The sequence below is a fragment of the Cricetulus griseus genome, chromosome 3 (assembly GCF_003668045.3).
Source record: "Cricetulus griseus strain 17A/GY chromosome 3, alternate assembly CriGri-PICRH-1.0, whole genome shotgun sequence".
NCBI classification, from domain to species: Eukaryota; Metazoa; Chordata; class Mammalia; order Rodentia; family Cricetidae; genus Cricetulus; species Cricetulus griseus.
Window position 1 is genome coordinate 214,796,261 of NC_048596.1, and position 16,917 is coordinate 214,813,177.

At 42.7% G+C, this 16,917-nt stretch overlaps 1 pseudogene; it reads right to left on the reverse strand.

The window, feature by feature from the left end:
* Positions 1–12,686: 12,686 nt before the first annotated feature.
* On the reverse strand, positions 12,687–13,284 carry LOC100754388 (annotated as a pseudogene).
* Between the last annotated feature and the right edge of the window lie 3,633 nt (positions 13,285–16,917).

The window sequence follows — 16,917 nt, forward strand, 5'->3', positions numbered from 1 at the left end:
ACTACTTCCAGTAGTTTTTATAGACCCTAAGATTTTTTTTGTGTGTAGAGAATTCTGTCTTTTAGAAACAGTGGTAATTTTAGTTCTTTCTTTCTAACCTCTAAGTATTTTATCTACTGCTCGTCTCTTAATGCACTGGCAAGGATCTTCAATATGAATGTTGACTAGGAATAGTAAAAGTGGACACAGTTATCTTGTTCATGTTGCTTAAATCATATGCCCAGTTTCAAATGTAGGGTCATAAAACATAAATACTAACCCTATTTGTGTTTGTTTCTAAATATTTTGTTTTATTTTACAAAGTAAGGAAATTTGGCTTACTCTGATAAATAACATTAGAGGGTGTCCAGCCCTTAGGAGGCTGAAGGAGGAGAATTACGCTGAGTTCAAGACCAGCCTGGGTTTACATACTGAGTTTAGATCAACAAGTCTCAAAAAAAAAATAGCAGCTTTATATATACCTCAGGCTAGCCCTGCATACTTGGTCTGTATTATGTATGAGAAAGCTTGAGGAGGGAGAATAGCAAGTCACAGTAATCCTTTGGTGGGACAGTGTGAGACATGGTCTCATTATGTAACTCTGGCTGTCCTGAAACTCACTATGTAGAAGTTGGCTTTAAACTCACAGAAATACATTTGCCTCTGCCTTCTGAGTGCTAGGATTAAAGGCCTGTACCACCACACTGGGCTTTAATAATCTTAACAAAATAAAATAACTTGCAAAACAAAGGGAAATGCCATAAAGTTAACATTAGGAACTTCAAATAAGTTTGCTTCATGAGATGACTACTAGGGGTGTCTGTTGTATCTACAGGGTGCTATGTGCTGAATTCCTTGAGGCATGCATCCTCACAATGGTTCTTTCAGACAGACTTTCTTTTTTTTTTTTTTTCACAAATAAGAAACTGAGATTAAACTCCTAAAGAGAGGGAAGAAGAATTGTAGGAGCCAGAGGGGTCAAGGACATCACAAGAAAACTCACAGAATCAACTAACTTGGCTCATATGAACTCAAAGAATCTGAACCAACAACCAGGAAACCTGCATGGAACAGACCTAGGCCCCCTATACATATATGATAGTTATATAGCTTAGTCTACTTGTGGGACTCCTAATAGTGGGGGCAGGGGCTGTTCCTAACACTTTGGCTGGCTCTTGGGAACCTATTCCTCATGCTGGTTTACCTTGCCCATCCTTAATACAAGGGAAGATGCTTAGTTCTGTGGCAACTTGATATGCCATGCTTTGCTGATACCCATGGGAGACCTGCCCTTTCCTGAGCACAAACAGAGGAGGAGTAGATTGGGGGGGGGTTGGTGGAGGAGAGCAGGAGGGAATAGAAGGAGAGGAGGGGAAACTGCAATTGGTATGTAAAATAAATAAATAAAAATTTAAGAATACTTAATAAAAACAGCAATGACTTGAATGCCAAAAAAATTAACAGAAAGAAAACAGAAACCGAGATTAAGAGAGTATCCATCTGTTACTCGAGGGAACGGTGTGATGGCTTTATATTGGGGACATTGACTGAGCTAGAATGATCTTGTCCAGAGTTCCTGAAATGGTTCTGTGGTGGTTAATACTGTCAACTTGACAGCTCTAGAATCACCCAGATGAGAAGCCTCTAGACATGTCTGTGAGGGATTATCTAGATTAGGTTTATTGAGCTAGGAAGAGCCACCTTACCTTGGGTTGGGACACTGGATGGAGAAAAAGGGAAAAAGCAGTCTGAGCTTGAGCTCTGCTTGCTGGCTCTAGTTGCCATGTGACCCAGCTACCTCCAGCTCCTGCCATCATAACAAACCACATTCTCAGACTATCAGCTGGGATGAAACCTTCTTCAGTTGACTTTGTCACAGCAATGATAAAATTAACACAGAAAGTTGGTACTGAAAACTGGGGCTGTGGCTATAATAAATATGACCATATGGTTCTTAGGCCTCTCAAATTGGTTTGTGGGAGGAATATGGAAAAGTTGGAAACTTTGGGCTTGAATAGCCCTTGGATGTTGTTTTGAGAGCTAGATGGACTGTTGGGAGCTTGGAAGAATGCTAAGAGAAATGCAGACTGTGGAGGTCCAGTTCATGACATTTCAGACGTGAACAAGGATTCTATTGGGAACTGGGTGAGAGGCCATTCTAGTTATGTCTTGGCAAGTAATCTGGCTATATTCTTCCCATGTTCTGATAATTTGAATGAGGTTGAATTAAGACAGATGGCTCAGCAATTAAGGGATCATAGTGCTCTCGCTAAGGACCTATGCGTAGTTCCCAGCTCCCACAATAGGTGGAGTTACAAAAGCCTGTAACTCCAGCTCCAGAGAAATCTGATGCCCTCTTCTGTCCTCCACAAGCTCCTTCCATTCTGTGCATACGCACACGGACACACATAAATTTTAAAATAAAAATAAATCTTTTTAAAACTAATGAACAAATACGTTTGAAGAAAGAAACTTGAAGGCAGATAGCATTTAGTTTGTGGAATGGCTATTACTCACCACTCTTACCCAGGTTAACAGGGAAAAAGAGCAACAAGTGGAGTAGAAAGATAATTAAAATGGGCATATTGTCAAGGAAAAGAGCAAGAACAAGTTTAAAGTTGCTGCTGGGGAATGTGAAAAAACAAACAACAAACAAAAAACAAACAAAAAAAACCACTCTCCAATCATTAAAGAGAAACCTTCTGTTCTACACTAGGACAATAGGAAAGTGCCTGGAAGACAAGAACCTACCCAACGAAGCTTTCAACCGGTGAAAATGAAAATTCATTTGGAAGGAGAAAACATGCTTTGGAAATGCTCCTGGAAAGCAAATGCCTAAGAAAGTGTTCCTTGTGCTTGTGATCTAAGGGAGACAGGTGTCATCTCAAGATGGCGGTCACGGAAGACTCGAGATTAAAGGAACTGAATCTTGCATTTCGGTTCCAGAGAGCAACTGAGGATAGGCAATGTGTGGCAGGGTCGTGTGAAGTTGTGGAGGTGAAGCCTGAGTTGCAATGGAGACTTTCCTATGTTGTAGATGCCAGCACCATTCACCAAGAAAAGCTACATGCATGGATTAGAGCTGGTTCAAGAAAGAAGAGGCTGTGTGTGCTGCAGGAGCAGGGCCGGAGGGATGGAATTACCCAAGCCCTTTGGCGTCCAGATGATTCTATTACCATTCCCAGATGCTTACTTAACATGTATGTGCAAGATTTATTTTTCCCCGGATGTATTTCAGTCTCTCTCTGGTCCGATCATTCCTTCCTATGACCCAGTTCCTTCTCTGGGGAATACTACCTCCCACTCTTTCCACGGTGGTTTCCTCATCACAATGCACTAGACCCTCAAACTGTGAGCCAAAGCAAACCCTTTCCTCCTTTAGTTGCTTTTGTTAAGTATTTTATTTATCACAGCAGTGAGAAAAGTAACTAATGTACATGACTTCCTGAAAAAAAAGACAGAACCGCTCCTTCCTTTGAACTGAGGCTTGTCAGAGGGACTTTTTAAAATGTATTATCAAAAGGCTATCATCTCATTACAAGTGGAGTAATGTGTGTGACACGTTTCCTATTCCTAAGAAACAGTCTCCAATTTACCACCAAACAAGCCTGATGAGAAAGCGGTGTGGTGGTGGCTACTATGGACAACAGTTTGACATTTCTTTATATGTATTATATATGCCAGCAATTCCACATCTTCGAATTTATTCTGGCAAAATAACAACATATCTCCATACAAAATCAGCCCACAAATCTCTATACAGGCTTTATTCATAATTGTCAAAAAAAGTAGATGCCGTCTATGGTGAATGAGACACAGAGTGGTATATCCTGTATGCAGAACAGTGGTAAGGAGTAGAGGGAACTGTTGATAGAGCAAGAGTGGCAAATCCCCAACTTCCTACGTGAGATAAAAGAAACCAGACACAGACTGCATGATTCCATTTGTGTGATGTTCTAGAAATGGCAAAGCTATGAGGGGGCAGAGAAGTTCAAGCGGCTCCCTGCGGTCAGGGTAGGGCAGGTGTGCTTCTGGTTCCAACATCCAACACCCCCTCATTCCAGTATTCAGAGATCTGTTGGCTTACATAAACTTAATCACCAGGTTAATTTGTATAAAGTAGTGCGGAAATGAGAATTGGGGGAAAGGAAAATTAGGAATTAATGGCAAGCTATTGCCTGACTTTGAAAAGTATTAGTCTTCAGTTATGTCATGGACCACTATGTAAATGCAGAGGGGTTGTCCTCTTCTGCTTCCTGTTTCCTGTTGTTTGCCTTCATAGATCTTCATCTGGTTGAGATTTATAAGCCAAAGAGAACACTCAAACAGCCATTCCAATGACTTGTGAGCCCTTGAAGGTCCTGCCTCCATGGGGCTTCTAGAATTCTTACAGAGGCTAAGGTAGTAGTGAGGGGTGACCTGATGCTTTCTCTCTTTTTCTTAGGGGCTGGAGAGACAGCTCAGTGGTTAAGAACATGGGCTGCTTTTACAGAGGAGCCTAGTTCAGTTTCTGGCCCTTACTTTCTACCATCTGTAACTCTAGGTCCAGAAGATCTAGTGCCCTCTTCTAGCCTCCTTGGGCACCTGGACACATGTGCACATACTAACACATCCAAATAAATAATAAATATTTCTTTCAAAGAGAATTTTTCCTTAACTTTTATTTAGGAGCAACCTTATCTTCCTCTAGTAGCCAATAATACTCAAGTCAGAGAACAGTAAGATATCTTTCTTAAACTGCTGATGTTAAATTTCAGGTTTGATTTTTTTTTTTTTTTGACTTTTAGTGTTTAACAGTACTGACTTGCTGTATGATCCTGGGGCAGATTACCTAACCTTGTTAAGCCTTGATTTCCTAATTTGTAAAAAATAATGGGCATAATATTTGTTTCCTTGTTGGGTAGAGTTATTATGTCAATTAAATACAGCAATCTTTAAAGTGCTCAATGGCATAGGCTCAGAATCCAGGAGCCTCGAAGCTTCTATTTCCCAAGCAAAATCTACTAAGAGTTTAAAAAGCACCTGGTGTCATCAGGAGGACATTGACAAATGATCATAAAGAACCTCAGCAGGTGTCTAATCTCACTCACTGAAAAAGTGTGTCTAATCTCACTCACTGAAAAAGTGTCGTTGTTAAACAGGGACCCGTGGACACTGCATCAGCTCTAGAAATTCTCAGTGTCAAATTCAGAGAAGAGTGAAGCTGCCTCTTGAATTCTGGTCTCTTTTCTTTTCTAGGACCTTGCTGTGTGGTTTTGAATGCCCAATCCTCCTGCATCAGCCTCCTAAGTGAGCAGCACACCCAGCTCCTTTAATGCCAAACAAGTCTTGTTTACAACTGTGCCCCCTTCCAAGTTACTGCAACCTAGGAAGAATGTGGCAAACGCTAGGCACTGATGAAATGTTTGCTGAATAAATATTGTTTCTTCTGATCGTGACTCCAAATTCTAGAGGTACTTTATTTTTACCTTTAACTTCTAGAGCCCATTGGAATAAGATACTCCCAATTAAAAATTCCAGCAAGTTTCTTTTTTCTTCTCTGTAGAAACAGAAAGCCAAATCTAAAATTAACGCAGACTTGTAAAGGATGAAGGATACCTTACAAAACCTTGGAAAAGATAGGGCTGGATAGACAGTTAAGAGCACTTGTTGCTCTTACGGTGGAACCAGGTTTGATTCCCAGCACGCACACAGTATCTTGTAACCATCCATAACTCCAGTTCAGGGGATCTGATGCTGTCTTCTGACCTCCATGGGTATTGAGCATGCATGGGTGCACACATATATATGTGTAGATAAAACATTCATATGCATAAGGTAAAATGAATAAATCAAAAAGATTTAAGATAGCTGAAGAACATTCACTGTCGGGCATTAGGACTGCTGGGGTGGTGAAGACAATTTAACTCCTATGAGCAGGAGGCAAGCTGCTGTGTAGAACCCTATAGAAAAGCCACAGTAGGACTGTGTGTATGGTTATCTGATTTATAATATGGTCAACACTAGAGGGCAATGGGGAAAATATTGGTGCTGGATCAATTAGATATTGCTAGGGAAAAAAATGTAACTCAACCCTTATCTTATACCCTATACAAAAATAAATTGCAGATAGCCTGCACATAAAAGAATAGCACTTGCTAAAGAACACAGAGGAAATCTTTTTGACATTGCCATGAACAAAGATGGTTTACTCACCATGCAAACTGGCAACCACAAAAAAGGTTTTCCAAGGCTATATTAAATTAAAAAGTCTGTTCATCAAAGGGCTGGAGAGATGGTTCAGTGGTTAAGAGCACTCACTGACTGTTCTTCCAGAGGACCCAGGTTCAATTCCCAGCACCCATATGGCAGCTTATAACTGTCTGTAACTCTAGTTCTAGGGGATCTGATACCTTCACCCCAATGCACATAAAATAAAGGTTAAATAAATTATAAGAGAATTAGAAGGAGTTATGTGATATGAGTATTTGCAATCCTAGGGTTTAAGAGGCTGATGTAGGAGAATCAGGAATTCAAGGGCAACCTGGCATATGTAAACAAGACCCTGGAGAAAGAAGTGTGTGTGTATGTGGGGGGTGGGGGCTGAGAGAGAAAAACTATAGAATGAGAAAGAACTAACAATACTATCCCTGACAAAAGAAGCATACCAAAATACAGAAAAAAAAAAAACTACCGTAAATCAAGGAACAGAAACAATGCCAATCGGCAAATGGTCAAAAGACTCGAACAAATTTCACAAAGATAATGTAAAAATGTCTGACGAGTCTATGAAAAGATGCCTAACTGCACTGAACAACAGAAAACTCAAACTGAACCATATAACTTACCAAATACTTAAAGAATTAGCAACAACCCGCTTTAGATCCTGGCAGAGAGAGAGAAGAGGGAAGCACTAAGTCATTCTGTGTGGACAGTACTCTCCTGCTGAAGGCAGGCAAACCGCAGGGGAAGAATCTACACACAGTATTCCTTATGGCTGTTCAAACAAAAACCCTTGGCAAATTACTATCCATCCAAAACCAACATCACAGTGGGAAAATTATACACTGAGCAGATTATTTTCTCTTCGTTTTTTGGTTAGGGTCTCACTATTTAGTTAGGGCAGGCCTCAGACTCTTGCTTGATCTTACTGTCTCAGGCTCATGAGTGCTGGAATTCTAAGAATATGCCACTGTACCTGGCAAGTGGGTTTAACTAGAGACGAAAGATGGTTCAAACCCAAGATAATTAGCACACTACACCACAAGAAAAAGAAAAACAAAAAACAAAAAACAAAACAAAACAAAAAAAAACCAAGAGTTTCAATTGGGTTAATTCGAAAAAGGACGAGGAGAAGAGGAAGACAAGGAAGAGGAAAAAGAAGACACTTGACAGAATCCTTTTATAAAACAGAAAGAAAAAAAGGAAGAAAGTCAGTCAAGTTAGAAAAGTAGGAATAGCTGGGCAGTGGTGGTGCATGCACTCAATCCAGCACTCAGGAAGCAGAGACATGTGGATCTCTGAGTTTGAGGCCTGGTCTACAGAGAGAGTTCCAGGACAGCCAGGGCTACACAGAGAAACCCTGTCTTGAAAAACAAAACAAAAACGTAGTCACAGAAAGGAACCTCCTCATTTGTTAAAGGGCACATTTATGAGGTGTCCTCAGTGGCAGAGCACAAGGCCTTAGTGTCAATCACCAGCAGTGCAAAGGAGGAAAAGGGGAAATGTGTTTGTGTAAGAAAGACTTAGAGCTAACATTGTACTCAATGGTGAAAGATGGAAAAGGGGAAACGTGTTTGTGTAAGACTTAGAGCTAACATTGTACTCAATGGTGAACGATAGAAAATTTTCCCCTAAGATTAATAACAAGACAAGAGCATTCATTACAACCTATATTATTCAGCAATGTGCTTCAGGTTCTAGACAGATCATTTAGGCAAGCAAAAGCAGCAAGGGCATGGGGTATGGAAAACAAGAAAGCAGAAGCATTTATAATGATAGGGGACATCAGAGGCAGAGATGCTCAAAGATAGAAAAAAATGAACTTTAAAGCCAACAAGCGAATTCCTAAAACTGCAAAGTAAAAGGTTAACACACAACAAAACAGGTTTGTTTTTATCCCTTTTTAAAGGGGTCCTGCTATGTTACCCAAGCTTGTCCTGTGCTCCTGGGCTCAAGTCACCCTCTGCCTCAGCCTCATGAGTAGCTAGGATTCCAAGTGCAGGCTACAGACTTGAACAGACCTATAAAGGTCTTAAGAAAATAACCCCAAACCTCTGTGAAAAAGTTTGGAGATAAGAAGTTGTCTCCATGTGAGGCAGTGAAATGAGCCAGAATAAGAAAACATATAGGGGGCTGGAGAGATGGCTCAGAGGTTAAGAGCACTGACTACTCTTCCAGAGGTCCTGAGTTCAATTCCCAGCAACCACATGGTGGTTCACAACCATCCTTTATGAGGAGGGCCCATCTGGTGCTCTCTTCTGGTGTGCAGATATACATGGAAGCAGAATGTTGTATACATAATAAATAAATTTTTAAAAAGTCTTCAAAAAAAAGAAAGCATAGACTATATTGGGGGGAAAGTGAGGACAGGGAGAGAGGAGAGAGGGAGGGAGGGAGAGGAGAGGAGAGAGAGGGAGGGAGGGGAGAGAAAGAGGGGGAGAGGAAAGAGGGAGGGAGGGGAGAAGGAGGGAGGGAGAGAGAGAGTGTGCGAGAATGAATACCAGAAATTCACACAGGTGGGATATCTAAAAAGTACAGAGAGAAAGACAAGGCACACACAGGAGAGAAGGAAGCAAATCTACACACAGCTCCAGCAGCGGCACTCTTCACTGCAAGGAGGGGAGTCTGAAGAAGCTTCCAGAAGGAAACCCAAACAGCCCTAGTGACTAGAGACAGGAATCCTTCCTTCAGAAACAGCCCACAGCCCTGACAAGCCTCAAAACTAGTTGTGGCTTTTGGTGAGGGGATGAAGTCCTCCCGTGGTGGACGGGTCAGCAGTGGAGGGGAATCCTGCTGGTTACTCTGTGTGACTCACAGGGCAGAGACCTCCTGCAATTTTGGGAGAGAGCTTATTCAAAACTGAGCTACTCTGGGGCCAGAGAATGCCAAGAAGTCACAAGACCTGAGCCCGATTTTAATCTGCCATGGCCCTAAGGTAAGTGACAGCTTTGGAAGGCAGTATGGAAATTGGGAAGGCCTAACACTTGAAAGGTCGTCAATACAGGGGAGGGGACATTTGATGGCAGGCTCAAAAGTACATAAGAAAAGGGAGACCATGCTTTGGTGGCTGGGACCACACCTCACCAACCAAGAATAACCTTGGAGTGGGCAGTCCAAGCCTGAGCTCAGTGGGAGGAGATTAGAAACCCAAGTCCAACCAGGTTACTTCTCAACCACAGATGCACCCCTCCAGCAAAGTCATTAATAGCACAGAGGCCTTGAAATGACAAAAAGACAAATCTTTTGCTTATATCACTACTAGTGCTGTGGTTGCCTCTAAAACAGAAGCGCGCTTGGGAGACATTCTACAGTAAAAACATCAACCTCCCCAGGAACAAGCACAGCGCTCTGGTGGGGGTGGGAGTGGGGGTGGGGGTGAGAGAGAGCTCTGGGAGGATAAGAGAGCTCTGGGGGGTGGGGATGGGGAGCTCTGGTGGGTACAGAAAGCTCTGCGGGGGGCGGGGGGAGGTGAGAGGATCTGTAAAGCTAAGCATGACCAGCAGAGGCTCCTGGTACTCAAGGATGACAAGCTACTGCAGTGGAGACAGCTTTGGCAGACAGAAGGCACTTACCCAACACAGGCTCCAAACCAGCAAAAGTCACAGGAAAGACCCTCAAAGAGACTGCTCTAGTTCCTCCCTCCCTCCCTCCCTCCCCCTCCCTCCCTCCCTTCCTCCCTGCCTCCCTCGCTCCCTCCCTCTCTTTCTTCCTTCTATCCCTTCCTTATTTCATTCTCTCCCTCCCTCTCCCACTTACCCTCCTTTCTTCCCTCCCCCCTCCTTTCTTCCTTCTTTCCATCCTTCTCTTCCCAATGTCCCTCCCTTCCTTCTTCCCCTCCCCTCTTTTTTCCTTAAGAATTATTACTTCCATTCTTCTTTTATTATGTTTTTATCAGAATTTTGACTTCATAATTTAATTAATTAATTAATTAAATTAATTAATCCTCAAATTTTATTTTCATTTTATTCACCTATATGCATACATCTAACTTTATACCTTTTAACTACTTTTATTATTATTCATTTTGCACCCCCTTTATTTCTCTTTTTTAAAAAAAACCCTTACTTAACTTTTATTATTTTAAAAACACTCCTGTTTTTAATCCTTCTTTCTATATTTATCTAAGTTTGTATTTAAACTTTCTTATTGCCAGGAAAACTTTTTCCTTAAAAGAAAAATCCACTTTGTTCTCTTTCTCTTCTGTAGCATTCTTCTCCATTCCCCTTTATTTCTTTTATTCTTAAGGTCAGTATTTTTTTTTCTCTTACGTTTTTTTCTTTTCTTTTTTTAATTTGAATTAGAAACAAGATTGTTTTACATGTCAATCCCATTTCCCTCTCCCTCCCCTCCTCACCTCCTCCCCACCCCCAACTAATACCCTACCTATCACATATCCTTTCTGCTCCCCAGGGAGGGTGAGGCCTTCCATAGGGGATCATCAGAGTCTATCATATCCTTTGGGATAGGACCTAAGCCAACCCCTGTGTGTCTTGGCTCAGGGAGTATCCCTGTATGTGGATTGGGCTCCCAAAGTCCATACCCATGCTAGGGATAAGTACGGAACTACTACATGAGGCCCCATAGATTTCCGAGGTCTCCTCACTAAAACCCACGTTCCTGGGGTCTGGATCAGTCCTGTGCTGGTATCTCAGCTATCAGTCTGGGTACCAAAAGCTCCCCCTTGTTCAGGTCAGCCGTTTCTGTGGGTTTCACCAGCCTGGTCTGGACCCCTTTGCCCATCACTCGTCCTTCTCTGCAACTGGGTTCCAGTTCAGTTCAGTGATTAGTTGTGGGTGTCTGCTTCTACTTCCACCAGCTGCTGGATGAAGGCTACAGGATGGCATATAAGACAGTCATCAATCTCATTATCAGGGGAGGGCATTTAAGGTAGCTTCTCCTCTGTTGCTTAGATTGTTAGTTGGTGTCATCTTTGTAGATCTCCAGACCTTTCCCTAGTGCCTGATTTCTCTTTAAACCTAAAATGTCTCCCTCTATTATGGTATCTCTTATCTTGTTTTCTTCTATTCTTCCCCTGACTCAACTTTTCTGTTCCCTCATGTCCTCCTCACCCCTGCTCTTTTCCCCTTCTCATTCTCCTAGCTCCCTCCCATCCCCTGTATTTCTTTAATGTATTTAATCTTGCTTCCTCTATTTTCTCCTTTTCCTGCCTCCTTTTATCTGATTCATATATTATTTCCACATTTATTGAACAATTTTAACTCCATAGAACATTCTACATTAACTTTCCCTTAACTGGGTTATAGTCATTAGTGATGCATTCATGAGCCCTTACTAATTTAAATGTATTTCTGTTTTGTTCAAGTTGATATTTGTTATTATAATAACTTGTGAGTTGAATAAGAATGGCTCCCATAGGCTCATACTTAGTCATTAGGAAGTGGCATACTTGAGAAGGATTAGAAGATGTGGTCTTGTTGGAGGAAGTGTGTCACTGGAGGTGGGCTTTGGGCTTTAAAAGCCTAGGCCAGGCCCAGTGTCTCTCTTTCTGCTGCCTGCCATCTGGGTATAGAGCTCTCAGTTCCTTCTCCAGCACCATGTCTGCCTGCCTGCCATACTCCCTGCCATGATGAACTTACCTGCCTCTGCCTCTTGAGTGCTGGGATGGAAGGTATGAGCCACCATGCCTGGCTTAGGGCTGCCCATTTTAATGACTAAAATCAAGATACTTTCCCACAGGCATGCTTAGAGGCCCATCTCTAGCTTTTGCAAGTTGACAGTTAATGCTAATGATCACAATTGCCAGCATAATAATCCAAAGCAGAAAAGGTAATGCTGATGGAATCACAATAACTGATCTCAAACTATACTACAGAGCCCTTGTAACAAAAACTGTATGGTTTTGGTACAAAAACAAACATGCACACCAATGAGTGGAATAGAAAAGAGTAAACAGAAATAACTTAACACAACTACAGCCACCTAATTTTCAACAAAGGCGTCAAAAACATACTATGAGAAGAAAACCAGCCTCTTTAACAAATGGTGCTAGCAAAACTGCATATCTTCCTGTCAAAGATTGGACCTAGATCTATATCTCTTACCCTTCACAAAAATCAATCCAAAATATATTGAAGATCTTCACAATACAACCTGATACCTTTAAGCTGCTGGAGGAGCACACAGGGAAAACTCTCCAAGATATAGGCATAGGCAAGGACTTTCTTTAAAAAGGACTCTAATAAGCACAAGAAATAATTCCAAGAATTGACAAATGGTATTACATAAAACTAAAATAGCTATAGTAAACAATAGCTATAGTAAACAAGTAAAAGGAAAGAATAGCTATAGTAAAGAGACAATGACAGCATGAACAAAAAAATATTTGGCAACTACGTATCTGATAAGGAATTAATATATAGTCTTGCTGGCTTGTTTTTTTCTTACTTAGTCTTTATTCATAATCATAAACTTACTCTGAAATCCAACTAGACTTGGAGGGGAATGAGGAAAATATGGAACCCAAAGAATTTCAGCAAGACTGGAGATTACAAGTGTGAGCAGATGGGGTGGGGAATGCTCTCCTGAGCTACAGAAGGAATGGTGTGGTGGGTAAGAAGCAAGTCAAAAGAATTAGAGTTGCCCACAGTGGGAATGGTGATCTTCTTGCTGGTCTTGCCATTCCTGGACCCGAAACTCTCCATGGCTTCCACAATGTTCATGCCTTCTTTCACCTTCCCAGAGATCACATGTTTGCCATCCAGCCACTCAGTCTTGGCGGTGCAGATTAAAAAACTGGGAACCATTTGTGTTTGGTCAGCATTTGCCATGGACAAGATGCCAGAGCCTGTATGCTTCAGGATGAAGTTCTCATCCTCAAATTTCTCTCCATAGATGGACCCGCCGCCAGTGCCGTAATGGCTTGTGAAGTCCACCACCCAGGCATATGACTCCTGGGATAATTCTGTGAAAGGAGAAACCCTTACATCTAAATGCTTTCTCTCCAGTGCTCAGAGTGGGAACGTTTTCTGCTGTCTTTGGAACTCTGTCTGCAAATAGCTCGAAGGAGACGCGGCCCAAGGGCTTGACATCACAGCTGTGATGTCGAAGTACATGGTGGGGTTGACCATGGCTGCAGGAAGAGGCGACAGGAGATAGCAGCAAAAGCCTGCTGACTTGTTTTATGACCACTTGACACATGCTAGAGTCATTTGCGGGAAGGGAACCTCAACTGAGAAAATGTTTCCATAGATCAGGCTGTATGCAAGCTTATATAGCATTTTCTTAATTAATAATTAATAGGGGAGATCCCAGCCTCTTTTGGTGGTGCTATCTCTGGGCTGGTATTTCTGGATTCTAAGCAAGCCATGAGGAGCAAGACGGTAAGGAGCAAGCCTCCATGGACTCTGTCTGCATCATCTCCTGCTACAGAATCCTGCCCTGCTTGAGTTCCTGCCTTGGTTTCCCTCAATGGACAGTAACTCGGGAATGTAAGACAAATAAAACTTTTCCTCCCCAAGTTGCTTTTGGTCATAGTGTCTCGTCACAGCAACAGTAACCCTGACTAAGACCTAGACTATATACAGAAAATTTTAAATTAAGCACAAAAATCCCATTGATAGATGGGTTCATGAACTGAACATAGTTCTCAAAAGAAGAAACACAAATGGCCAATACATGTCTAAAACGTGCTCAGCATCCTTAGTCGTCAGGGAGATGCAAATTACAACATTTCTGAGACTCTGTCTCACCCCAGTCAGAATGACTCCCATCAAGAAAAACAACAAATATTGGTGAGGAAGTGGGAAAAGAGGAGCCCTTATACCCTTATACACTGGTGAGAATAGAAACTTGTTTGGTCACCGTGGGAATCAGTGTGGTGGCTCCTCAAAAAGAAAAAACAAAACAAAGCAAATAAACAAACAAACAAAAAAACTGAAACAACCCGTGTGACCCAGGTGGAGCCTCCTAGGTATATGCTCCGAGGTCTCTGTTCAGCACACTACAGAAACACTTGCATGTAAGTTTTCTCCTTCCCCCTTCAGAGGGAAGGTGCTGATTGCTTTCTGCACACTCAAGGATAGCTGACCCTCAGTCTGGTTGATTCCCCTGCCTCTGCCTCTCATCTTGCATGAGTGCTGGTATTACAAATGTGACCCACTGCATCCAGCTTTTTAAGGTCCACTCTGGGCATTGAACTCGGGTCTCTGGGCTTGCACAGCAAGAGTTTTAGCCTGGAAGCCATCTTGCTGCTCTGCAGGTTAGCTTTGAAGGAAATCTTAAAAGTACCCAATTGAGTACCTTCTGGATTATCTGTTAGGAATTAAGAATGTAAAGCAGCCAAGGCATTTTCTAGATTGAACAATTTGTTAAAGTTAGGAAATTTACTGTAATTGATCTGTTCCTTAAGAATAAAAGTGAAAGGTGGGGTGTGATGGCACACACCTTTATTCCCAGTGCTTTAGAGGCAGAGGCAGGTGGATCTCTGTGAGTTCAAGGCCAGCCTGGTCTACAGAGCGAGTTCCAGGACAGCCTCCAAAGCAATACAGAGAAACTCTGTCTCGAAAAACCAAGGAGAGAGAGAGAGAGAGAGAGAGAGAGAGAGAGAGAGAGAGAGAGAGAGAGAGAGAGAGAGAGAGAAAAGAAAGAAAGAGAAAGAAAGAAAGAAAGGAGGAGGAGGGAGGAGGGAGGAGGAGGGAGGGAGGAGGAGGAGGAGGGAGGGAGGGAGGGAGGGAGGGTGAGAGGGAGGGAATAAATTTAAGATTCTGTCTAAATCTGTCAGTTCTCTGGAACCCCAGTCCATCAATGGGAGTCAAGGAAGGGGGTTGACATGCCATTAGCCTGAGCTGGAGTCTGGCTCTCAGAGTCTCAGCTGGAACTCCTGTTCTGAACACCTATTCGAGTTGCGCATACATCATGGATCCTTGGCCACCTTCCCCGTGCCCATCTGCTGGCATGGCTGGCTGCCCATCCACAAGTTTTGGACTCCTGCCTTAGCGTGTAGGTGCCAGAAAAGTAACAGTGTCCTCCAGCAGCCTGGGCAGTCGTGACAGTGTGTTCCCGGCCCCTCTATCGAGACACATATCCTCTGAGCCTGGCACTGTGCACTGGCCCCGCAATCGAGACACATATCCTCTGAACCTGGGTGGGCACTGTGCACCGGCCTCTATTGCAGCACCGTTTTCACCATGTGCTCTTGGCAGAGAAAATGAAGAAAGCAGCAGTGGAGGGTGGGAAGAAGCTGTGAGATTTCCCCGATTTCAGCAGAATGATTTCCCTGGGGCAGCTGTGAAGGAAAGCGTTGTCAGGAATGTGGCTGCAAGGTCATCTCCACCTTAGCAGAGGACTGATCCACAAGAGGCTGCTCTCCCTGCTTTAAATGACTCTAAGAGTCAAAGGGATAAATTTTTTTCCATGAAAAAAATCTGGGGTGAGAGTGGGGAGGGTTACAGGGGGTAAAATCAAGAGCATTCAACACTCTAGCCAGTGCCTTTACCCATGAGCTATGCTCGTACAGCCAGAGCCCGAAAATCTGACAGGTCCTCAATTCTTGTGAAAAATAGGTTTTCTGGTATTTAGAGAAACTAGGAGTGATCTCAGAGTGATCAAACAAACAAGATAAAAGTCTATTCCACAGAGTCTGCTGAATTCTTTTCTAGCTCCGTCCCAAACATAAGATCCTTGAATGTAGAGATTATCTATTTCCCGTATTTCATTAAACCTACAAAATGCTAGGCATGAGTAATGGGATGCTAAGGCGTATGGCTTTCTGTTTTGTTTTGAAACAGAGCTTCAGTGTGTTGCTCAGACTGACCCTAAATTCCTGGACTCAGGCGCCCAAGTATCCGGGACCACAGACATGTTCCACATGCAGCTCAAGTATAAAGTTTCAAACTTCTGGAAAAGACAGTTTCAGGTCAGATTTCCCCGAAGCTTCAAATGCAGGAGGAGAAGGACTGGAATAGCACACATAGGAGGAAGAGCAAGATCTTATAAGCTGATGATTTATTCTCAAGTTCAGAAGAAAATAAGTTATGAAGCTCTTTCTTCATTAATCTTGCAGAACTCTGGGAGATGGATAAGGTGTCTTTCTTTTTGAAGGACAGAGGGCAAATACAAGCGTCAGTGGAAACCACAGACCCATTACAGTAGCTTGTGCGTCTTTTAAAAAGTACTTAAATAGCTATGGCTAACAAGATCTAGAGATTAGGTTTCTTCTTTCCCTCCTCCCTTGCCAACACCCCCCCCACCCCAACCCCGAACACTTCTCCCAGAGTCTCATGTATCTCAGGCTGGCCTTGAACTATTTATCTGAGGATGACTTTGAACTTCTGATCTTTCTGCTTCTACCTCCCAAGTGCTGGGACTACAGGGGTGCATGGCCATACCGGGTTTACTCAGGGCAGAGGATGGAGCTCACAACATGCTAGGCAAGCACTCTATCTGAGCTACACCCTCAGCCACAAGGTTGGTTTATTGTTGCCAAATGATATGAATTACCTTTACTCTTATAACTAGTCTGGTATGTCAGAACAAAACAATAAATTTATTGTTTACCTTAAGCAATTAGAAAACAAGTACTTACTGGGCAGTGGTGGCACACACCTTTAATCCCAGCACTTCCAGGGAGGCAGAGGCAAGCGGATCTCTGTGATCTCAAGACCAGCTCGGTCTACAGAGTGAGTTCCAGGACAGGCTCCAAAGCTACACAAACCCTGTATCAAAAAAACAAACAAAAAAAGAAAAACTTGTACTCAGAACTCATCTGTTAAACACTAT